Source organism: Lepidochelys kempii, chromosome 14 (assembly GCF_965140285.1).
Source record: "Lepidochelys kempii isolate rLepKem1 chromosome 14, rLepKem1.hap1, whole genome shotgun sequence".
Taxonomy (NCBI): domain Eukaryota; kingdom Metazoa; phylum Chordata; order Testudines; family Cheloniidae; genus Lepidochelys; species Lepidochelys kempii.
Window position 1 is genome coordinate 20,911,809 of NC_136393.1, and position 25,591 is coordinate 20,937,399.

The window sequence follows — 25,591 nt, forward strand, 5'->3', positions numbered from 1 at the left end:
TTTTGGTTGTTAGGGGGTGCTGCTGGCCTGTGACATACACAGGAGGTCAGACTAGAGATGATCTAGTGGTCCCTTTTGGAGCTTGTCAGAAAATGGGTGTTTTTTCTCATGGAACATTTTGATTTGTAGGTTTTCTGATGTCAAATGGATCATGTAAGGAAAGCAGATGCTCTCCCCAACTCCCACACCCCAAATCAGTATAGTCAACAACCCAATTCTCTGTCCAAAAATTGTGATGGGAAATTTTCAAGCAGCCCTAGTAGGCAGGCGATCACACAGGTAATTTACCCAGGCAGTACTGCCTATGCCCAGGGAAGCAGGCAACAATTCTCTGAGCAGAGTATAGTGCAGTTGAAATCTTACCCAGTCTTGCTTTAGCTGCTGCAAGAGGCAGTGTGTTCTTACACCTGTTGTCTGTATCCAGTGCTGAAAATCAGCTCCATCCACCTTGTATCTGATATCCTGTCCCAGGAAGGGAATAAAGATAGACCAGCATGACTGGTAAGCTGGCATGAGAATAGGGGACATCTGGGAGATGTTTAGGCAGGCAATCCAGCCCATGAATTAATAAGAGCTGGTAAGACGAGGAGACTGAAAAGGATTCAAAACCTTTCCAGCTCCTTGATAGAAAAACTTTGTACTTGGTGGTGCCAGGCACAATACTGATTTCTGTAGAGCCAAAGAGCTGGATTCTGCCCTACCTGAGACCCCATGTGATCCCACTGAATTCATGGTGCAGCCCTATGCATAAAGGAGGAGAGAATGTGGCCCTGAATTCTGCATTATTCATACAGAATATAACCCCTGGGGGAAATGGATCAAAAGCTCAAATGAGCCTGTAAACAAGACTGATTCACATAGCTTTCCCCATCATATGGGGGTCGGTGATTTCTTGGGTGGGATTCCGTAGCCTTTTCATAGATCAGATGTTCTGTGAAATCAGTTCTCTCAACATTTCCCAAAGTATACAGGACTAGCCAGAGAAAGGGGAGCCCAGCCAGATATTTCCATCTTTCTCCACGGTCTGAGTTTCCATTTCTAATTTTAAAAAAATAAGTCTCCAGCTATTCTGTTTGCCAAGACACCTTGAAAGCATGACCCGAGTGTAACCAGTGCAGCAATGTCTGCCTGAGTTTGCAGAGAACCTGAAACAAAAGCTTTATAGTGTGAACTGCCCCCTTTCATTTCAATGCTACCTCAGATGCCAAATTATGACACTTTAAACAGCAACATTGTTAACTATGTCACTGCTCATCGAAGCTTGTGACAAAGGAGAGGAAGGATCATATGAAGAGCTACACCTTAGCAACCCCTGGTGGGATTGGAAGGGGCATGAGTGGGCTCATTTTTCTGAAGGGGGAGAGGTTCATCTTTCACACATCTGGGAAACATGGAGTAAAATGCTAAAAGCCCCACCCTGCCAAGCATAAGTCAGGCTGCTCAGTCTTTAGCGCCAAAGTTTATGCTGCATAGCAATGGCTGCTGTATGTACAGCATTGCATTGGGCAGGGTCTGCTCTCCCCTAGTCACTCCCCAGGGAGATGAGTTAGAGGTGCTGAATGCCACGTACACCATGTGCTCTTGAACTTGTTGCTAGGCGCTTCACTCACGCAGCTGCAGTAAGTGCCCTTCCCTAGTTTCTGACTATGGGGATTGTGGCACACTGCACAAATGTACCAGGAAGCACAGAGGCAAGAGGAAGCAGGCTGGAGAGAGACATACAGAGTTTAGGGGTTCTCTAAATCCAGTTTACTTTCTGATGTAAGTTACACAAAAACATGTAGCTGAAACCAGTGCTGTTCTGCTCCTTTGACAACGTAGCAGAGATCTGGAGCTGTGGAGTGCTGCGCGTGGGTGGTTTACATTCAGCACAGCCTCCCAGATCAGGGTGATGGCACATGCAGCTTTGGGGCTCTCATCTCATCCATTTCAGCACCTCTGAAAATTAGGCCCTGTGTTAGATCCCAAAATACACATTCAAGTCCTCATTCTGCACGATACTTTAGCATGTGCCTTACTCTAAGCCCATGAGCAGCCCACTGGCTGCAAGGGGACCATTCACATGCTTGACATCACGCCTGTTCTTTAGTACCCTACTGAATAATAGCTTAAGAGCTCCACTTACTTCTTATCTTCTGACACAATCCTCTCCAGAGTGCAGCCAGAATGTAGGATGTTATTAAAGGAATGTCTCCGACAAGACAATCACTCCCTCGGACACACAACTCGTCTGAGTTACAGTCCAATATCATGTATGTTACTAATGTCATTCAAAGATCGAATATTAAATTCTGTACATAACAGCATGCTCCTCTATGGGACAGGGACCTCCTCTTCACTCCTGTCTGCTAAGCACCTAGCACGCTGCTGCCGTACAGTCATCGATTCATTCAGACACAAACCACACTGACTGGCAAGAGGGATTGTCATGTACATGCGCCGTTGTAATGCTCCTAAACACCCATGTCCATGTTAGTTCACAGAGGCCCGCTTTTTCCTGGCCCTTCACTGGTATCTAGAGGGCCAGGTCCAAGAATCTCCCTCCACCCCTCTCTTTGTGTGGCCTGCATAGAACCAGGCACAGCTGCAATCCTTGTCCTTCCTACTGCCCCAAATGTACACAGCAGCAGAGCCAAGGAGGGGGAGAGAGACGGTGGGAGTTTGACTCCACTCCTGCCAGCACGCCCCAGCCTGTGAAGTGGAACCGACAGAGCAGAGGGAAGGTCAATGAACCACTCTGTGCCTGGCAAAAGCATTGTGCGAGCTGATTCATGTGCTCAAAGCACCTGGAGATCCTTGGATGAAAGGCGCTTTATATATAAACATATATAAAATATGTCCTACTATTATTTATACAAATCAAGTGTTTCACATCTGAATCTAGCTGTGACATATACACAGACTTCACATGCACAGTCTGTATGTTTCATGGACAAGCCAGTGTCCCAATAAGCCAGTGTCTTCTACATCTCGACAAAAGCCACAGGACAACCCATGTCGGTGTGTTAGTACAAGCCCCTGTTCAAGAACGCTTGATCCACTGAGCAGTGGGTTACTTAAGATTGTCTGGCAAACTGAATGATCAGCACATCACTAGCATTAATAACAGCTCTTAACTATCGCAGGTAAATATTTACCAGAGCTCTGCAAAGGAAACCCACAAATTGCTCACTGGTATAGTTTTGTGTGGATCACTTGAGACAGCTATATTAGCTGGAATGGGAAATAGATGCATTCCTGCTGCCAGCCAAGTGCTTTGGAAACAGGTACTTATCTGGTTTATTACCATTGTTTATGTGTTGCTTTATTCGTGCCCAGCAGCCCCTTGTGCTTGGCTTGGTACAATCACGATTCAGTACAATCTGGAATGACAGTAAATACCATGGGGGGAGGGGATTGTTTTTATAATATTCTCAATTGAAAAAAAGTCCAAACCAAACCACACAAGGAAAATTAAACTCTACATCTGCATTCACATTCTGTATTAAAATACCGTATATCTTTCCACTGCCAAAGTAAGGTGAAATTGCAGCATGTTCTGGAGGACAGGATACAGAACTGGGAGCCACAGCACCTGGTTCCTCTGTCTCCATCTCTGCCCCAGGCTTCCTATTGGACCCTGAGCAAGTGACATCACCACTCTTTGCCTCAGTTTCACCATCTGTAAAATAGGGCTAACAATGCTTAACCACCTAAGTAAAGTGCTTTGAGACTTACAGGTGAGAAGCCTTAGATAACTGCAGATGGAGAGAGACTATAAAAGAAAGCCAGATACGCTGTCATCACAACAGGCCTGAGCCAAAGCCCACTGCAGTGAATGGGACTCTGAGAGTATGAACCAAAACCCCAGACTGAAAGACTCCTGAAATGAACTGGGGCTGAGGTGGGTAGTAAAATCCAGGTGTGAAATCCTGGCAAATCTCTCATGAACAATGTTCAGATCCAGGCTTTGAGATCGTCCCTTACTAACAAGGGGTCATTTTCCATGTTTTTATTAGAAATTTGGTGGGGATTACTCTTATTTGTATTATGATAGCATCCTGAGGCCCCAACTAAGCTCAGGGCCTAATTGTGCTAGGTGATATACATATCCATTGAAAGAGTCCCTGTCCCTTGCAGTCTTACCAGAAAGGGGAAGTGACTTGCCCAGGGCCACCCAGCAAGGCAGTGGCAGAGCCAGGAAGTGAAACCAGGTGTGGCTGTTGACTCCCAGTGCAGTGCTCCTTTCACTGGGCCATGCTGCCTCACCGTGCTGTTTCCTCTGAGATGTCCCCTTCTCCTTGAAAGGTTTTGCATCAGGGTTCCTGTTCAATTCAGGGAAATTTGCCCTCCCTAAATCTTCTTGTCTATTTTGGTTGGATACAACATCCTTCAATTCTCGTCCCAAACTACTATGCAGTATTGCTGTGCACTGTTAAAAAAAGCTGCAACATTGCCTCCCAGAGGTGGCTGCATATCAGTAGTGGGTGCAGTGATCTCTGTATATATCTGTGACCCTTTGAGATCCTCCTGGATGAAAGGCATCATGGAAATGAGAAGGAAACAAAGAAAACCAAAGGCAACTAAAATTGCAAGGGACATTTATGAGGAAATGACTGTCCTATCATCCATTTATCAATCTGTCCATTATACGCCTGCCTGCCCATCTGCCTGCTTAAGCATTTATACTATGTCATTCACCATAGTGCCTATGCACTACACAGAAATTACCATCCGTTAGTGGGGAATCTGTCTGGGAGTGGAAAGTTTATGCAGAAATGGTTTATGAGGATTTTCTTTTCTCCTCTAAGGAATTAGCTGGTGCCTTTTTGCAGCAACCTGAAACTCCAGGGTCTCCAATGGCAATAATGTATATGCATTGGGTGAGCCAGGAAGCAGAATAGAAAGGGAGGCAAGGCTGGGAACACTTTAAGTTCTAAAGCATTTTGGGGGGAAATGTAGGGCTGGGTTTTCAACAACTTTGGAGCACAAAATGCAGGTGTAATTTCACGCCCAATTTGCATGGGCAATTATCAGGACTGTGTGGGTCATTACCTGATTTGCGCAGGCAATTTGTCCACTGGAATGTTTTGAAAATCTGGTTCTTATTGTTTCACAGAACAGAATCACCACTTCTGCAGTAGAAGATTTTACTGATCACACTTACACTGGCATATAGCTGCCAACACTGCAGGGTTGCTAGAGTGTGTGCACACTCAGCTGCCTTTGCTGATGTTGTGTACCCGCACTGCGACGTACTGTATTGTCAAAAGACGCACTCCGTTGTGGGCAGGCATTCCAGGGTGGCCTGTGGCACTGTCTGGCACTGACAGGATTGAGCATCAAGTGTGGACACATGCAAAGATACGCCAAAGTAAGGCAAGTTCTCCCAGTAAAACTTTGTAGCACAGACCAGGCTGTTGTGTACATGCATCTATGGGTATGTCTAGACTAGACAACATGGTTGAGTTTAGGTCAAGGTTAGCTAACCCCTAGGGTACACCTCAACCAGCTAAATAAAGAGACAAGGTGTTACCATGCATATAGATTAGGAAGAAGGTTGAGGTTAGATTGAGGCTAGCTAACCTCAACCCACTTAACTGCAATCGCTTTTCCTTGTCTAGACTTAGCCTATATGTATAAACTGGGTCTTTAGCTATTTTCCCAAGTCACCCCCTCTCTGTTCCCTCCATTCTCCCCCTTCCCTCCTGGGTCCCACATCTTACAAACCCCACTTCTCTCAGTGAATCTAGCCCTCACAGAGCTCATGATTTGTAAGCCACATCCTTTGGAATATGCTTAGAGGGCACATCCACCCCCAAAGCTAAGCCAGAGTCAATCTTGAGGATTTTCCTAATTGCTCTTGCCTGCTTCCCAATGCAGAGGGCTCTCTTAGCAAACAAACAGATGAAAAAGTGGAGCAAAGGAAATCGGAACAAAAAGGAGGTAGTTGTGTAGGTAATGGCCTCTCCAGGTGTATTGCAGTGCAGTGGGCATGGCTGGGAAAGGGAGATACACAGGACTAACAGGGCCTGTGAGCCCTGTACACTGTCATTTAGCTTTGGTTAAGATTGAGTGGTTGGTCCCCGGAAAGCAGTTCTTTGTGTTGATTTGATCAGAGTGGGTTGTGTGTTCTTGTACATATAGTGATGTGTATGGGTGTACAGTGCGGTTCTGGTCCAGGAATGGGGCTCCTAGATTCTTCTGCAGTAGGAATAAATAATAATATGGATGTGCATATGTATATATGCATATATAAGAATGCTTGTTTGCATGTGTGTTTGTTGCATGTGTGTGTATTCATATGTGTGTGCATGCATACACATGGATGTTTTATGTCTATGCATACCTGTATGCATGTGTTTGTAGATATGCAAGTGTGTATACCTACATGCATATGTTAATAGGAAGGTGTGTAATGCGTGCATGGATTTGTCTGCCTACAAAGATGTGCTCGTGCACATGTGTCTTTGAATATGGATTTATGTGCATGTATGTGGATTATGCACCATGCGAATGTGGAAGAGAACACTTGTATGCTGAGGATGCCAATATGAACAACGCCCGAGAAAACTCCAGCCGCTTTGCTGAATCACTTGTGTCACTAGAGGATTTATTATTTGCGCAGTAATGTTTGCACATACAGTGAGCCGAATGAAGCTCGGGGGGATTCGGCTGGAAAATGACTGACATGCTGTGCTCATTTCAGGCCGGGAAGGGGTCATCCGTAGCATATATCGTTTTTTCTACTTGCCTGTTCCTTTGAGCTTGCAGTTCCTCCCCCAGCTTTTTGGTCCGTTAAAATCAACAAAACCTGCCAGTGCAGCTCATCACCAGAGCTCTGCCACAGCAAACGCAACATACTCAAAACATGCAGTCAGCTTTTCCAGCCAGTCCACGCTGCCTGAGTAAACAGCTGAAGTACTGTCAGAAACCACTTTATAAACTGAGGCTGAGGAGGAAATGATGGATGCTCCCAAACTGGACATGCCACAGCTTCCACACTTCCCTATATTTATAATATTGGTGCATTGCCTCTACCTCCAATTTGACAAGACTATTCCCATTCACCTAGTGATATGAATTTGGCACAGCCTGACATAAACTTCATTACTTTGGGCCACCAAGGGAGAAAGTCATTGTTGTAAACTTTCTCTCCTCACCCCCCTACCACCACCCGCCCCTTCCCTCCCCCCCCTTCAGTTGTATTATTTCTTTACAAGCCAACAAGAACAGAACCAAATGTTTCACATCTGCTCTCACCGTTCAGCCATTTGCATGAGAATCCATGGTCAGTGTTTCAATGATGCACAGCTCACTGGCTGAGAATGGGGGCTGGAGCCAGCTATCAGAGACCCTTCTTGCTTCTGCCAGATGTCCTGGGTTAAGATACAAAAGAGACACACCCACAGCTTTAACAAATCACCTTCTTTTGGGTACTAATCTCTCAAGAGCTGGAGGGGGTTTTGGGTGCCAGAGAATATCATGGAACTGATCCCCAACTTCAGGTCAACCCTTTTTAACCTCAGCATTTAAGGCCTTTATTGTAAGCATTCTTACTTTCTTGCATCAGATCTTTGAAGCAAAGACTGTGCACCAGTGAATTTTGAGGCTAAAAAGGGTAGCTTTTGTTTAATTAATCAATAATGGTAATTCTTTTGGCAGATCATCCTGTCTTCCATAGGAAAGGTGGATTTGGCATCAGATAGAAAGAAATAGATTTAAAGAAAGAAAAAAAAAAACAGCTCCCAGAAGCTGCCTAAAGACAACACAACCAAACCTCAATAAATCTTCTCCCCACACAGCTTGCCAAAAAAATGTCTTCTTCCACCTCTGCCCCACTCTAAAATGCAGCCACTTGTTTGCTGAAGAATGTACTGGACCGCACGCCATCCTTTAAATCATTGCCAAGGGTTCAGATGTTTGAGTGTGCAGAGCTCCGACGAGACGATGGGCTGGGATTTTTTGGAAGACATTTGATCTTTTTCCCTGCTGGCCAGTCGTTATGAGCTGTTATTTGACTGCCCCAGCAGCCGATGAAAGGGTTGGTATTGACTAGAGCTGGTAAACATGCTTTGAAAATTGTATCTGGGAAAATAACACTCTGATGCCACACTCTGCTTCATTTCTAATAGTCTATCTAGCCAGCATCCCTATTAACCCTTCAAGTCCTGGCATTCTATAGCCAAGTGAATGCTTAAGGAGGATGCGTATACACTGTACAGGTCTGCAGGCTCATCGGGTTAACTGCTCTGAATTTTACTTCTAATCAGCAATACCGTTATTTTTTGGCATGAAAAAGCAGTGCAGGCTTTACCATCAGTGATGCTGGGTGGCTAAAACCCCATGTTCTCTCTGGGCACAACTGAACTGAGGTCATAGCCCACCTGGTGGTCCCCAGAGTGATTCCAATACTGTCGGTTCACACGCAAGGCTGTGCTTTTCGAGGGACAGGCTGCATCCAGAAATGGCTTTGTCAGCAGGAGCTGGCTTGCTGCTTCTGGGCCTGCCTGGGAACTGGTGTGTTCTTCAAACTGTGAGGAGAGAGGGGAAACCCACTCCATAAGCCAGGTGAAAATTACCCAGGGAGCTAGTTGATATCTATCTGATTCCAGCCCCCACATCTGGGTTCAGGACTTTATGAATCTGTCTTGTCCTAGGTTTTTAGACTAGGTTGGTGGGGTATAAGCTTGATCTCATTGGCTCTCAGCCTCTTCCATATCAGGATCCCTTCTCACCAGGACCACCCCCCTTCCCCGCCCATTGAGTAACATGGGAAGGGCAGGATAGTCCCAAGCCCCTGGCACCTGTTGGGGTCCTGACCCTCTGCTCTATCCTTTCCAAGTGTTGTTTAGCTACATTGTATTACCAGAGCCAGCTGGGACTGATCCCATGTGCTAAGAAAATAAGACTTTGCACCTAACGAGCACCTCCAAACATCTATCCGTATGAGGAAGGGAAGCATTACTAGCCAGTCCAGCCCCGGTTTAGAGATGGCTGGAATGGGGAATAGCTAGGGTCAGGGCTGGCTCCAAAGCCCACTGAGGTCAGCAAGAATCTTTCCATTGACTTCAGTGGGTTGACGCCAGAGCTAGGGATTCAGAGCCAGCCAGTGAACCTCAGCCCCTATTCGGTCTCTAGGCCTCTCTCCCTCTATCGCTAACTGAAATGCGGTGGATGAGCTATCGCTTTCGCCATCAGCTGGGGAGACAAGAAACAACATCACAAAGGCAGATGTAATTGAACAGGACAGACCGAATGGCCAGTGGGACCATAGGGAAGATGATCCTTTGGTTAGATTCAGGTCCACTGACTACCCATATGACTGTGGGCAAGTCACTTAGGCACCTAACTCCCACTGAAATCAATTGGAGATAGGCACCTAAATATCTTTGTGAACCCTCCCCTCCCCCCATGTCTTATTTTGGATATAGCATTGCCCTACCTCACAGGGGAATTGTGAGAATAAATACATTAACAATTGTGAGGGACTGAAATAGTACGGTAATGGGACCGTATAAGTACCTAAGACCTAGACCTAATTTAAACAAATGGCATTCAGACTCTGTTTATAATACATTGGAAGTTCCCTATTAATACAGGGCATTGTAACGCACCAGGTCTAGTTTGGATTAGAGTGACTCTTTGCTTACAGTGAATTTGTTCTGTGACCCCCGCCCCCAATCCACTCTTATAGACAGCTCTGTACCATGCCTACTTGATCATACAATCTACTTGATTGGAGAGGCAGTCTGAAGACAATTCAGCCCTGATCAACTAAATGGACTAAGGACAAAGGTTTTTCGTTTGTTTTTTAAATGCTCTCCAGTTTTGTGCATGCCAAGCTGAGGACATTTGGGGTCAGAATTTCAAAGCTGCCTAAGGGATCTGCATGCCTTACATGTCCAGATGGCCAGGGATTGACAATCTTTTCCATCTTGGGATGCCCTCTAGCTGGGAACCCTCTCCCACGCAGCACTATGGGAAGGGCAGGTAATCATGAGACCCTGATACCTGTTTGCAGCTCACCTGGGAGTCATGACCCCCAGGTTAAGAACCCCTGATCTAGGTGGCTTCAAAATTTCAGCCTTAGGTCATTTAGATAACCAGGCCTAGATCCTCAACAGTATTTAGGATTCTAACTTCCACTGATTTCAAGTTTAATTTCATTGCTCGAAGTTAGGAGCCTAACTAGCATCTGAGGATCTGGGCCCTAAGTTCTTAGCTGTGCTTGTAAATCCAATTCCTCAGCTTTCAAATGACCTAGACAGCACCTACAAGTAATTGCTGGCACAAAATGGCACTTACAACTATTTGTCAGGTGCAAAGCTCAAGGCCTCGTTAAAGCCAGACCAAAACTCAAGCCCTGTGCCCTAAATTTTTAAACCTCCACTCAGTTTTGGTTGTACGTGAGTTGCATGCAGTAAAACACCTATAGAGTGCCTGTAGGCCAGGGATTTACACCCACACCCACCTATCCCACTGGCTCACACAGGCCCTGATCACATATGTCACTTTAAGTATGCTAGTCATCCCACTGAAAGGCACAAGTGGGAGTTAAGGGTGCCTTGGACTTGTGCTGGCGCCCTGCATCAGAGTGCATTTCATTCCACCAGTGAACTTTGCAAAAGGCTGCATGCATTTTAGTTCTTTATTCGCTGTGAAACTACCGGAAATAAAGAACCCAAACTATAAATAGTTTTAAAATAAAAACTGGCTCAAGAAATAAAATTACTGCAATCCCAGGCAATTTGTGAACCTCTTCATGTCTGAATCCTTGACCAGATTTAGGGCGTTGCTTCAATGGCTGTTCACTTGTTGACTTTGGGAGAGTGCAAAGCAGGAGAAAATACAGTCCGAGCTGGGTTTTGTTTGTTTGTTTTATTTTTTAAGAGCAGGTGCACCTGCTAGCTCAGGAAACAGTTGGCCACACCAAGACAGGTGTCGCTTGACCCCCTTGGAATGCCTGCCAGGCCACCCCTGTAGAATCAACCCTCTGGAAGAGCCAGGATTGGCTGGCTTTGAGGCATGATGTTTTTACTATCACCGTTTAAATGATGCTTTCACCATATGTCTGACATCACAGTTAATCCAGACTTATAGCAAACATGCATTGCCAGGATCCCAGCTCCGAAATCCTCCTCGCTCCTGCCAAATGCAGGGAGATGGGAGATCCACGCATGTAAGAGCAGCATTTCACAGTCAAGACAGGCTAAGTGGATCTGTCAGCAGAGTTCTCTCTCTTGGCTTCAGGGCAGTCTCTCCATCGCCTGAGCATCACAAATAAGAGACCTGCAAAGGGCTATCGCAAATTAGCTCACACCCTTTGTCCATAAGAGGTGCTGCTCACAATCACCACTCCTCTGTTATAAATCACTCCCTTTTCATCCCGGAATAACAGTAACTCTCTGCAGTCTAGGTTGGTTTGTAAACTGGTTGCATCAGGAGAGAGGAACCCCCGGCAGATCTGTGCAAAGTGTACGTCTCCACAGCCTCCTCAGCCCGCTGGGAATCCCAGTTGCCAGGAACACTGCACAGTACAGACAAGTAAAGGCATGTCAGAAGGCCAGCCAGTGACAGAGGCTGCTGTGGAAGGGGGTCTTGGTGTATAATAGTCAGCTATCTCATTATCCAAAAGCCTTGGCATTCAGACTTCACAGCAGGCCAGGGCGGGCACCGGCCACCCACTAAGGCAATGGAAAGGCTCCCATTGACTTCAGTGGACTCGGCCCTAGCAGAGCAAGACTGGACGGTGCCATGCTGGGGGTGTACAAAGAGAAAACCAATTCTTCCCCCTGTTAGATCCCCCATGTGGGGGTCAGCCACCACTGCAGCCCATGAGCCCATCTGTGCATGAGGACTTTGCCAGGGTCACTGGAGGACTTGGCTGCCTCCTGGCAGGTGGGGAGAAGCAGGGAGGAGGTGGGTGGAACACAGGGGGGAAAGGGGCAGGGTAAGAGAAGAGAGGAGAGGATGTCTCTGTAGTGACCGCACAATGTGGGCAGAGATGAAGAGCTGGACTGGCCAGCACAAGCACATTTGTATGTCCTGGCCCAGATTCTGATCTCGCACTGGTGTCAATCTGGCGCAACCGCAGCCAGTCAGATTGTGAGGAAAGGATACTAGGCTTGTCACAACAGAGGTTCCCGCAATTGGAGGAGCACAGGGGCTGTCCCTAGGATGGGGTCCCCAGGGTGCACAGCACTCCGGGGGGCAGGGAAGAGGCAAGGCTATGACCCTGCAAACTCTGCACACTCTCCCTCAGAGCGGGCTGACTGCAGAGCTGGTGGAGATCCTTCCTGCCTGTGGGGAGGGAGCAATTCCCCCAGCAGAGACAGTGGTGTCACTGAGTTCAGAGCAGCCCCACATCTCAAGTGCTTTGACATCTGTGAAAAGTGCCAGAGGAAGCTGCCTGCAGGACAGTGGAATTCCACAGCCAGCCTTCCTCAGCTGCTGGCCCTGCCTGGTCTCAGCACAGAGGTGTGTGTGTGTGTGGGGGGGGGGGTCATGTTTTCCTGTAGAGAAGCTGGCTGTGAAGTTTCTCCAAAGTAACAGGCACAGTCTGTGGGGTGGGCAGGGACCGGCTGATGAGCAGAGACACAGTCCAGGCTTTCCTTCCGCATCCTGCCTCGCAGAGCAGATCTTCCCACTGCCTGGAAATGAGCTCACACCAGAATACAGGCTCCAGCCCCTTCACACATTGCATGAGTTTAGATCGGATTCTAAACTTCATGGCTTGGACCCATCACTGTAGCTCAGAACGAGAGCAGAGGATCTGAACAAGCCCCTGCATGCACATGTGTATACACAGACATACAAACACAACGACAGATACCCTTCAAAGCTGGCTTGATTACTACATCACAGGCCTGCTCGCTGCATTGTAGGGCTGCTGGCTATTGCTGTAACCAGGGGGAAAAAAGGCACCGTGCACAAGGGCACTGTGGTGCAAGAGCACGTGAGGAGGCAGCCAAAGGAAACTAGCTGAAGGGCCCTAAGACAATCAGACCTCTGCAGCTGTTCTGTGTGCTTAGCTTGTGAGATGTGAGACACTAACGATGAAAACTGCTTTGCATTGTTGTTCTAAGAGTTGGCCTCAGGGACTGGGGACATATCCCTGAAGGGCAAAGGTACATGAGGCCGGATTCCACACAGGCCCATGTTATGCCCAGCTAGAAAGCCTTGTATTATTAAGCAGCAGAAGTCTTCTTCTCTGATGCCCCCATCACATTGATAGGACCTCCACCCCGTTGAGGTGAATCCTATCTGGTTAAGACACCAAGAACTGGTATTAAAATCAGTCTATGACTGTCTCACAAGGTTCCTAGGCCCAGAGCCTGAAAGGTAGTTAGGAGCTGAACGTCCAGGCCCTAGTTCCGACTGCAAGAACAGCCCCTCTCTCGTTGCATTCAGTAGTCAGCACTTCAGGTCCAATCCTGCAAAACACTGAGCACGAGCGCTACTCAGAACATTTTTGCCTAAATGAAATTTCAGCAAAGCGTACTGCTTCAGTGAAGCCACATGTTTCACGTTACGTTTTGGTTACGCCTGAGCCTTCACCGAAAAGATTGGTTGAGTCAGAGTGAGCGGCCATGAAAAGGTCTGCTCTAAATCAAGCAGAGTAGGGAGGTGAACCTGGCTCCCCCACACCCCAGGCCGGTGCGCACACATGTACATTTGCAGAGCCTTGTTCTCGTTCCAACGGTTAATGAAAATAAATATAGACCAAAACCCACTGAATAGAGCCAGGGGTGCTGATGGGCACCCTTCCCCATCTCTCCCCTATTGTGCACTTCCCCCTGAATTCCCCTCCCCATAAGCAGCCCCCTACCCCACTCCCTCCTTCTCCAAGAGGTTATGGTTTTTCACATTGAAAATCTGATCACCCTAAAAATGCCAGTAGCAGCAGCAGCATCGGTTTCATATTCATATGGTCTTTGACAGGATGGACGGCCCAGTGGTTAGGGTGCTCGCTGGGACATCCAGGTTCAAGTCCCCCCCCCCCCGCCATGGCCTTCCTATGTGACCTTTGGCAAGCCGCTTAGTCTCTGTGGGCCTCTGTGCCCTATCTGTACAAGGTGATAACAGCACCTGGGGAGGACCAACACATTAGAGACTGGGAGGAGCTCAGATACTTATATAGCCCTCCTCACTCAGACAGGTAGATTTATTGTACCTAATGCTCCCTAGACCGAGCACGTGCAAGACCTATTTGTGAACACTAGGTGGACCGGAGGGAAGGGGTCAGAACCAGAGACAACAAACAAGCAGGGATGTTCCGTGTTTGTAAAGGAGAGGATGATGATTACAGGATCAGCTGGAGGGCCCACTGGAGGGCTGGGGCCCCATTGTATTAAGCACTGTACATACAGCAGAAAGACAGTCCCTGCCTGAAAGCACTTACAGACCAAGGCTCTGATCCTGCATAGTTTTATGCACATACTTAACTTTACACCCACCAGGAGCAGGGGGCAGGAACAATTAGTATAGTGGGGGTGCTGAGAGCCATAGAACCAAACTCTAAACCCTGTTGTATGATGGAAACCACTTCAAGACAGGGGGTGCAGGAGCACCCCTAGTTCCAGCACCTACAGCCAGGAGTCCCATTTTCACCTGCATAAACCTACCCCCCTGTATGAGGCTTTGCAGAATCTGGGGGTGGTTGATTAAATAAAGAATCCAGTTTAATCCTGCTTACTACAGTCAAGACAACAGTCTTATCTGGAAAAAAAGTGGCTAGTATACTGCCTAGTGTGATTTTACTGTCTTATATTTTATCTGTTTTATTTTACGAGTAACTCTTACTACTTTATGTGAGCAGATGGGAACATGTTCGCTCTGACTGTTTAGCAGAGCCAACAAAATAGATATCAAACAGATACCAAAGTGGATGCTGTGGTTGGCATTTTCCAAGCCAGTTTGGAGTTTGCTCCCTGTACATGAGGTGCTTAGAAGTAACTGAGCAGAAAACCTCTTAAGTATCCCTATAAAATGTAGAGTTATAGCACAAATACCATTTTCATCTGCCAATAATCTGAGCAAAATATGTGACTGCAAACAAAGGGCTGGCACTGGCAGAACAAACCCTGTTAAAAGTGCAGCCCCATGGCAGAATTTGACAGGCAGTGCAAGGCCGTGGAGTCTGATGCGGGGGATTTGAGAGCTATTTAGCAACACTGCACTGGGACTTGAAGCAGAATTAATTGCACTTAAATTGCATCCTTCCAGCAATCTGTTAATCTGCTCTAGCAGGAAGGTAATGATGACCGGCAAGCCCTCTTCTCCTACCCCCCCCCAAAAACCCAACAAGCTGCAAAAATTGAAGCTCATAAAGGAGCTCTTTAAAAAAAATCCTTAAAAAACACCTCAACAATTCTTCCCTTTGTTTTGATGAAGATTCTTTTATCTCTAAATGTAACAGGTGTCTCCGAGATTCGTAAACACGTACATGCAGGCGTGCACACACAACCAGCTGTCATCTTGCCCCCAAATTACATCTCTCCAACTTTCTGTTTATTAGTTTTAGGCAGCTCTTAGCATGGAGACGCTTTACTAAAAGCTCCTTTCAGCCAAAGACCTCAGCATGCTTTACAAACATTAATGAATCAAGTCTCACATCATCCATGGAATACATTATAGAGACATATAGCTGCAGTACTGTACCTGTGTGAGACGGCTTACATACAGCAAACCAGTGGCAGAGCTATGAATGGAAACCAGGAGTCTTTCTTGAGTCCCACTGCCCTTACCCTACATAGCATCATTCCTTCCCCCCCTCCACCCCCCTCCATCTATGGCGAGCTACATAACTGAAGTATGTTAGGTAAAAAGGGATTTCTCCTTGAATTGGGACTGCAGAATTTGGCTTATCATTTTACTTATAAAAAACCGTCTCCTCTTTCCACATGGTACAAACAGTGCAGCAGGAATTTTCAAAAGGGACTGAGGGGAATTGGCATCTATTGACTTTCCCCAATTCCCAAAGGCTCCTTTAAAAAAATTCCAGTTTAAAGCAACTGGACTTAATTCATGGAGAATTTTCTTTCAACCTTATAACCATTTGACTCAAGTTTGGGTGGGGCTAGTAGAAAGGCATTGTGCCTTATTCTATTCTGAGATACGCCTGTGTAAACCTGGAGTAACTCTCATTATTCTTCAGGTTTACACTGGCATATCTCAGAGCAGAATTTGTCCCCATATGCATAACTTATTACTTAATAGCTGCCTATTTACTTATATTGATACCTTGGTCTAACAAGAGGAGACAGGAAACCCTCCACAAAACCGTATCTGTCACCCTCAAATTACATATTAAAAATGTAGGCCCTACATTTTCACCCACAGCAAAGCAAATCAACCATAGCCATTAATCCTCTATCACTGGCAATATTATCATTGCCACCAATGCAATTAACAGCATTTGTCAGTCTTCAATAATAAGCTCTGAACTAGCGCTGAGGTCTCTGTCTTTCACTGGGGGGCTCACAGTACATTATGAAATATTTATGAACTACCAAACAGATGTCATTTAAAGTATTTTGCTTATGATGTTCACAGCGGATATATGGCCCGAAGAGCACACACAGTTCCTGGCAGTGTCACTGTCAGGTCCAGATACTCCCCGCTCCGGATGAGAAGAGAACAAACAAACAAAACCAGGGCTTAAATATTCCAGCAGAAAGCAACTACTGCCGAGGTTAGGGCTTATCCAGTCCTAGCAGAGCCACATACTACCTGCAAAGCCTTCGAGATTACACATTCGCCTCTCACCAAACCAAAAATAAAAAAAGGTGAGATGAGGGCTGGTCAGAAAAGTTCCGTCAAAACTGGCCCATGAAAAACTGGGTCTGTGACTAAGTGCTTTTTTTTTTTTTTTTTTCAAAAAGTGTGTTTTCTATGGAAAGTTTTGATTTTTTACATCAAAAAGCCAAATGCTTGAAGACTGAAATATTTTGGGTTTTTGACTGAAAACTAGTTTCAGCCAAACACAAAATTTTTAGACCAAAAAATTACGATTTGGAAATGGTGCCATGGTGTCTACTGGATATTGTAGTCTGATAGCCTCATGCTCGAATTCTCTATGGGCTGAGCTCTCCAGCAAGACTACATCTCCCATGATGCAAGGTAGCCATGGTTCTCAACCAATTTAGCATTGTGGGCCGCATATGCTCAGGGGAAGGAGTGTACTCCATATATTTGGACATAGAAATAAAAGACAGGAAGGACAGAGGTCCTTTCCCCCCTGCAAGTGCAGGAAGTTTGTCATTTGGGCTATGCTCAGATGATTCCAGCTCAAGGCCTTCCCAGCATCTCTTAATGGGAAACTTTTCCACCCCAAAGTTAGCAAGCAAGTCATCCCTTTGCAAGTGGACTTAGTTTTTTCAGCTTGGTTTAATAATCATAATCCCAGTTGCCTAATGGGTAAGGCAGGAGTGGGTGGTGCGAGTCTCACGAGGGGCTGATGGTCTATTATGTTATGTAGGAGGTCAAATGGTTACCAAAGGGGTCCACTTCTGCCCTTAAATCTGTGAATGAAGGATTACTTTACAGGGTGCTGATTTCCCATAAAACCTAGGTATCTGAGACCACAAATGAGTCTTGCTTTGATGATGTTGCTTGTTTTCTGACTGCACTGTCCCAGACTCCCCATTGCTGGTGCAGTTCAGTACAATGGGCACCCTTTGCTCCAAGACAACTGGACCTGAGAAGACAAGTGTTGCAGAGGCCACTTTGCAAATATATATATTCCTTATGCTTGAGGATCCTTGGAAGGTCCGTCTTCCAGCTGTGTGTCCCCAAAACACATTTTCTCCATCTAAAATGCAGACAAGGGCTGGATGGCTAGAGCTCAAGGAAACGGAAACACTGTCCTACCCACCCACCTGGAAAGACTACTGTGGGGGCTGTACATGAAGCTCTTGCATACTGAAGTAAGCATTGGGATCTGCCCCATAAAGACCACTCGATCTTCCTCCCTAGCTTGAATGATGAAGCCACAAATGTGAATATTTATGTATTATCTGCAAACTCTCTCTCAACCTTTCACACCACCATTTTGCTCTTCTTGCTGCACTCTTCAAAGTGCAGACAGGGAGAGAGGGAATGAGGGCAATTTGTCTTCTGGCTGAAGAGGCTGGATCAATATACTGCAACAGGGGAGCTATTCGTAGCAGAGTAAATGTCTTCCCGCTGGCAGGTATTGCTGTGCAGACCAGCACCAAGAAACAAAGTGCACATGACGGGCAAAAGCCTAGCAAGGGAAGGGTATCAGGCTAGGCAAAAGCCTAGCAAATCCTGCAATATCCTTCCCTCTCCAAGTAGAAGGCAGAGACTGGGCCAAAACCAGGATTTGCACATGGACATTGTATGTATGTCACATCATATGTCTGAGTTCAGTTTATTCTCCAAGGCTCCACATGCCGTCTACCACCTCCTGTCTGAAAAGGACAAAGTCTACTGAGTATTCCAATCCCATAGGACACCCTGGTGAAGTTAGCCACATGAACTCATGTCTCAGCGTGAAAAGCAAACAAGATCTGAGTCTGAAGCATGGGTGATGACTGCAGGGTCAGGCGTATGGCATTATCTGAGCACTGGTATCACCCTGAGCATATAAACAGCCCCTTCTGCACAAGGCTCTCAGTGCTTTGCAACCCCTGCCCCCCCCAACCCCCCTGAGTGAGAGTTACCTGTGGTAACACTTTGTTCATGAGGAAATGGAGGCTCTGAAGATACACAAAGTGACTTGCTAAAGGCCACAGAGTGAGTCACGGTCAGAGCCAGGATTGGAACCCAGTTCTCCTGACTCTCAGTCACCAGAGGCCACTGCTGCCTCAAAGCAAATATCATTCTCTAATACAAGGACTTTGCAGCTCTTTTCCTCCTGCAGCCTAAACAGCAGTGACTTTTCTTTCCTGGCTGTCCCATATCCCAGAGTCACTGGCACCAGGTCTTGAGTGAATTTGGTATGGAAGACACTGACAAATTAGGGACGGATGAATTGATTTGGGTGAAGAGGCCAGTCTCTCAAATTTTTGCCTATCCCTCCAACTGAACCAAATGCAAACCTTCTTCAAGATCCAGGAGAGCTCTTGATGAAGTATTGTGATCATGGCAAACATTCAGAGAAGTTGGATAAAAAGATAAAATAACTCTTTTTGAAAGGCTGCAATGTGACATTACTTTATTTCTTGGAAGCCAGAATGATAACACACAGTAACCAAAACCAGAGACAGACAAAACAGACTGCTCACTAAGACAGCAAGCACAACTCACCCCATCTTGCTCTAGGCTGTCTTTTTGCAGATGGACTGCAAAAGACCTAGATCCCATGCTTCCATACAGAGCCCCCTAGCCTGCAAGTTAGACAAGGAAATCCCTTTCTTTTAAAGGGATAGTATGTCATTTTAACAGTTTTTAGTACACCACATTGAAGATGTCTCCATTCCTCTTCCTATGAGGAGAGATGGAGGAAGTCCCAACATTGCCCCTGCACCTTTTAACCTCATCCCTGGTTCTTGCTTGTTGTGCTGCCCAAATAGTTATTGGGAGACCTGAGAGCCAGCTTCTCTCCTGCAGCATCACAGTTATCTTTGGAACATGAGCCCACAGTCAGTGTGATGGAACAGACTGCCAGGCCACTCCCGAAGAAGATCACAATTCAAGAGGGGTCATTAGGTTGCTAGATTGCCACCTCCCACTCGTCCCCAGCCTGCTGACCTGCAAGAAGGCAAACAGCAAGTGTGTGAGTGTGTGTGTTCTCTACAGAGGCTTGTGGGACCTACTGGGTGAAGGGGGTTATGGGTAGACAGGAAAGGCTGGAAGCCACAGCTTGGACTAAGATCACTATTTGGATGTTAATCTAAGCCTGAACTCCAAAGACCCTTTGGAGTGTCCCCCCATTAAGCCACGATTTTATAGTCACTTCTCTGGACATAACCAAGCTGTGGAAAAGATTTATTCCCCCCCTTGCACGTCCACATTTTTCCATGCAAGTCACCAGACTGGCTTTTGATCTGTCCCCAAACTTGCCTGAATCCAACTGACTTGCTTGGAGAATCAGGGTTGCTTTACATTGGAAATGCCTTTGGCATTAGCTGCAGCAGGACTGGAGGCACCAGGTTAAGCTGCTGAAAGCTCTTAGCATATCAGTCCAAAATCTCTCCAGAGAAGTCACTCTTGGGCATTTTCCAGGCTCAGCGTGGGGGACCCAGCACTTCCCATCTCCCCCCCAAAAGTTCTGAAAACTATTTTAATTAAAATCCACACCAACACCTTTTTATATCCCACTTTGCAGCCAGGCTGTTATTGCTGGAGATGGCTCTTAACAGAGCAGGTGCTGTTAACACTTTGTAGCACCCACAGCACAGGAGACTGGGAGAGAAGTGGAAATCATTTTCCTCTGAAGGACATCAGTAAAATGTATGAACACTGCCTGTCTCCGGACCATCTGGCTGCTGATAATACAATATTAATAACCACACTCAATTAAACCAGGCTTCCCTGGGGGAGCCAGGTTTCAATTGGGCAATGTCAAAAGAATTGATGTAATCCAAGTTCTGATGCCATTGATAGCAGCTGGCCTGGGAGGAGGGGTTCGGATGGGATGGTTTCCATTCGCAATTACATGGCTTCTAATATGGTTCCTGCGATGATCAAATGTTTCAGGGGTGGACTTTGGAAGATGCAGGGTTAAAAAGAGGTTGGCTGCAGTGCAATTCAAAGTCTGGCCACAGATAGCCACATGTCTGAAGAAATCCCACAGAGTGTGTCAGAGCACTGTGCCGTGAGGATGAGCACTCTATAAATTCCAATGTGAGAGGCAGCTAGGTGGCTAAATGGACAGACCGATTAATATGCCGATAAGGAGCTTTGTCTCCCATATGAGGATAAATGAGCTTAAAAAGGCAACCCATTGTGTAGATCTCTTATTATAATGAGCACTAATGTGTTGAATGGTGGAATCACGGTCACTTTGTATTGGAGATGTTCCCTCCCGCCCAATATCTGGTTTTTCCTCACACACTCAAGGCTTCACCAGCACCAGCTGATAAAGCACAATAGGGATGGAGACATGGACCCTGGAAGGATTTGCTTCTACATAAATCCTCATGATCTCTCCTCCTTTGTGAGCTAGCAGGCTCCCAGAGCTCCTCACATACTAACTCATCTGTTCCTGGGCTCAGATCCCACTCCCTTCCCTCGCAGCCTGAGTACCATAGACTCACCTAGCTCCCCTGCTGCAAAATGCTTTTTGTGCTTCTGTGGCATATATGCCCTGAGGAAGCGAGAGGCTGACAGAAGTGGATGGGGACATCTGGATTAACTGGGAAGGTATCTGTGAGATGGATGGGAAGGAGGGAGATGGATTGGCCTGGGGCAGTTATTTTTGAATCAAAGAACAACAGGCAGGGGGCATCTGGCTGGGTGGGATAGGGATTAGCGTGCATCTCTTCTATGTTGAGAAGGGGATTACACACAGGGGCAGCTGCTATTACAAGAATTTGGGTCATGTCATATCATGCTTAGGGATGGATAGGGAATAGGATATGTTTCCCATTATGATAGCTCGAGATACCCAACAAACATCTAGGTGGGCTGGATAATACCCCAGTCCCTGAACTTAAACAATGTCACTGCAATAATCACCGCGCACAGCAGCAGTTCTTTGGCTGGTGAGGATTGGTTGATAGATGTTTCTCTGTGAAGGTACCATTTTCAGGGGGGGTTATTCCCAATCACAGCATCCTTCAAGATATTCCAAGGGCAGGTTATTAGAACCAGAAGATCTGCTTTATCCACTTATAACCCATGGCGTGAAATATTTGCAGTGAAAAGTGGAACAATTTTAAATTCTGATAGATGATTTTATGGTTGTTTAAAACCAACACTCATTTCATGATTAACTTGAATCTGGAACCATTTGGCTGGAAATTCCATTCAGCACAGGACAAATTCTGACTTGAAAAGGAGCACCTTTTCCAGCAGGAGTGGCTCTTTTTGATGGATAGGGGTTACTGCATGTCAGCATTCAAACTTTGAAATCCAAATTTTCATGCTTTTTGACCCATCTGCATAAAATTCTGCAGAAATGCAAAACCTGAAGGGCTGGGGGTGGGGGGGCAGGGAAGAGAGAGTTTTAAAGTAAATCACTGACCTAGAGTTTCTGAACAAGTTTTCTGAACAATTTGGCAGAAAGCATAGTCATTTTCATACAACTCTCTCTCTCTCTGTGCGTGTGTGTGCGGTGGGCCTCACCCAGAATTACAAAGCCAGAACCCCCTGAAATCATGAAGAGACTAGCGTGGCAAGTTACTAGGTTAACTACCTATCTGTTAAGCAATTTAGTTCAGCTCTGTCTGAAGCTGAGGCAGGATGGTCCAGTGCACTGGGATAGAATAGAGGAAATCTGGACCCAAGCCCTAGCACAGCTGCTGACCTAGGGCTAAGCACTTAACCTGTTTCCTCTCTTGTTTATTAAGGCTGTCATTGCACTCTCCAGAGCAGGGTCGTGTTTGTACAGCACCTAGGACCATGAATCAGTGGCAGAGTGTGATAGCTACACCCAACTGACAGGAGTTTAAACAAAAAATACCAAGATTTATTCCAAATTCTGCCTCCCCCGCAACATCCACCCCCACTCCCCAAAAAACCCCAAATAAACAAACACCCTAAAGGAGTACTTTCACGAACAAAGCCCCAGCACACCCAGGTTCCTCTAGGTGACCCTTCCTCCTGTAACCCTGACTCCTAACTGGAAGCCAGGGAGTTTTATAGAGGGCTTCCTTACCCATAGTCCTTTGCAGGGAAGGGAGGTCCCTCCCTTGTCTCTCTGGGTGATTGACAGCCCATCTGGCCATCTCTTTTCCTCATTCCTGGCTCTAGAAGAGCTTTACCCCATCACCCCATCCCTGAGCCTGGTTGGGTTCCCTAGGTGCTAGTGGAACATAAATAATTGTAATAATAAACAACACAAGAAAATTAAAATGCAAAAGTGAATCGTCAAGAAACCCTGCCCCCCAGTTCTCTCAGTACATCGACAGACAGTTTGAGTCCCCTACTGAAGTCAGGCCAACAGAGCTGTTGTACGGAAAGTTTGCTTATGCTGAAACTATATTGTATGCTCCATTTGACAATGGTTCAAGCAATTGCAAAACACCCATAGGATCACACTGTAGGATTTGCCCAGAATGATCGGACAAATAGGCCATGAAGTCAGATATCTACCTTCAGAGAGGACAAATATTTGATGCTTTTACATGAGAGGAACCCCTCATTCTCCTACAAAGTGCCTGGATGATTATTGCAGAGCAGTACATAGGAGGAAAAATTCTTTCCTGACCACCTGAGGCCATCTGCTTCGCTCTAAATCATACAATTGGACTAGCCATTTCTTAGCATGCCTCACTGTAAACATAGTGTTGCCAACTCTTGCTATTTTATAGAAAAGCTCGTGATATTTGGAATTTTTCTTAAGCCCCGGCTACTGGAATACAAAGATTACGTGAGAATCTCGCCTTTCATTTTTTTAAAAAAGTAAGTTTCTAGCTAAAACTGTTTTGAAAGTCTCCTGCCTTCTCCATTCATTCAAATGGGAGCTGCAGACCCTGAGCCTTAATCTTAGACCATCCTCACACTGGGATACATCAGTGCTAGATACAGCTGGGTCAAAACCACCTCTTTCCAGGGCGTTAGGCATTAGTCACAGCCTATTGTAAGAGTTTAAATGGTGCACCGAATTTTGTGTTGACCTACTGCATCGTGGGTGAAAATCAGCCAGGCACGAAGAGAATCAATCAGTGAGCTGTCCTGTATTTCTGAAAACCCAATTTTAAAGTTTCATTTTACTCACCCACCCTCCCCCCCTGCATACACATGCTAAATTTAGTAGCTGCTTATTTAGTCATCTAAAGTGTTCTAACTAATCACTGCCGTTTTCCTTTATAGACTCCGCCATTTGGGTCTTGAGGCAAGCTGGAACTGAGCAACCGGACAATGGTGAACATGGAGCCACATTCAAAGAGGGGGCTTGTTATTTCTGTACCAATTACAAGTTTATGGATCAGGCTGAAAGGTGTTTAATATGTTGTAATATTTAGACACGCTTGGCTCCAACATTTATAGGGGCTGTTTGCAGCAACAAGGAACATGCGCTCACTCTGTAAGTATGCGGCACTCACATAAAAACTGCACAGATGTGCCGGGGAAAAGAAAAGAAACCCAAATCAACCTGAGAAATGGGGAACAAGTGTTTCTGGTTGCATTGCGGGCACTAAGAGGGAAGGGGGAGGAGGTAAACGATACCTGTCATGCGTTCTCCATCAGCTGCTGCCTACGTTTATAGGGTGTTTTCTTTTCAGGTCCCAAACCCCATTGCACAATATTGTAAAAATGCTATAAAATATTTTATAGCATCATACAACTGTATTTCTGCCAGGGTGTTTAACCCCTGAGTTGCTTGTCTCCTCCAGCAGATGCCTGACATGTGTCCAGGTGACTCAGACAATTCTGTGGATGCACTTTGTAGTCTAGGGTCTCCTTAAGTGCATGTGAAAGGAGCCAGACGGACAGTCTGAAGCAGATAACCTGTGGAATTGGCAGCAGTTAGTTCAGTGCCCCCACACTCCTCTGCCATGGGGACCAATCTGATCTATTGGAGAGAGTGGAGATCAGTGTCCTTGGACTATTCAGTCTTCATCCTCTGCTGAGGCCTCCTCATAGTGCCAGATGTGGTGATGGATTCGGTGATGTGGACACTTCTCGGCTAAAAACCCGATTGAGACCCACCAAACTCATCACACAGAGAGGCCACCCGACAGCCCGCAAATGGGTACAACTTTTGGAACCTACTGACTCCATGGTGGATTTCTTTCCAGCCACCTCAGACAGGAAAAACATCCAGATCCCATCAGTAGACCCATGTGGAGAAAGGTAACTGTTTCACAGAGGATTTTGAAATACTGCGGTTTGGTTTCAGTCTGATTTGAAATGAAAACAAACATGTTGAAATCCTCAGCGAAAAGGAATGGTGACCCAGCCTTGGGGCAGTCTGCCATGCAGCCCTGCTGGCGCTAATAGTGGGCGAGGAGCTTGGAAGCCCTGGGAGCCCTGCTCCCTGACAGCCCACCAAGTGGGTACATCAGAAATCTGCCTAGGGTCCATTGCAACTTCACCAAACTTGAACCATGTCTGCAAAACGTTTCAAGTGAGACGAATCAGCATTTGTCGATGAAATATTTTATTTTCCATCAGAGAATTTCCAACCAGTTCTACTCATTTGCACTTATTTGAGTGCAGCCTAGGGGCTGGCGCACTGGACTGGGGCACAGGAGATGTGGGTTCTAGTCTCAGCTCTGCCACTGGCCTGCAAGGTGATCTTGGACAAGTCACTTCTCTCCTCTTTTCCCCTTCTGTTCAATGGGGATAATGATAGCAGCCTCCTTTGTAAAGCGCTTTGAGATCTACTGATGAAAAGTGCTAGATAAGAGGTGGCCAGCTATTAACCAGTTCCCCCAGCTGGGGCTTCTGGTTCAATGGGTGATGTGGGAAAGTCACTGTGCTGTTTCCAAACACTGGATCCAACACATTCAGTGAAGCAAATAGATAAGTGAAA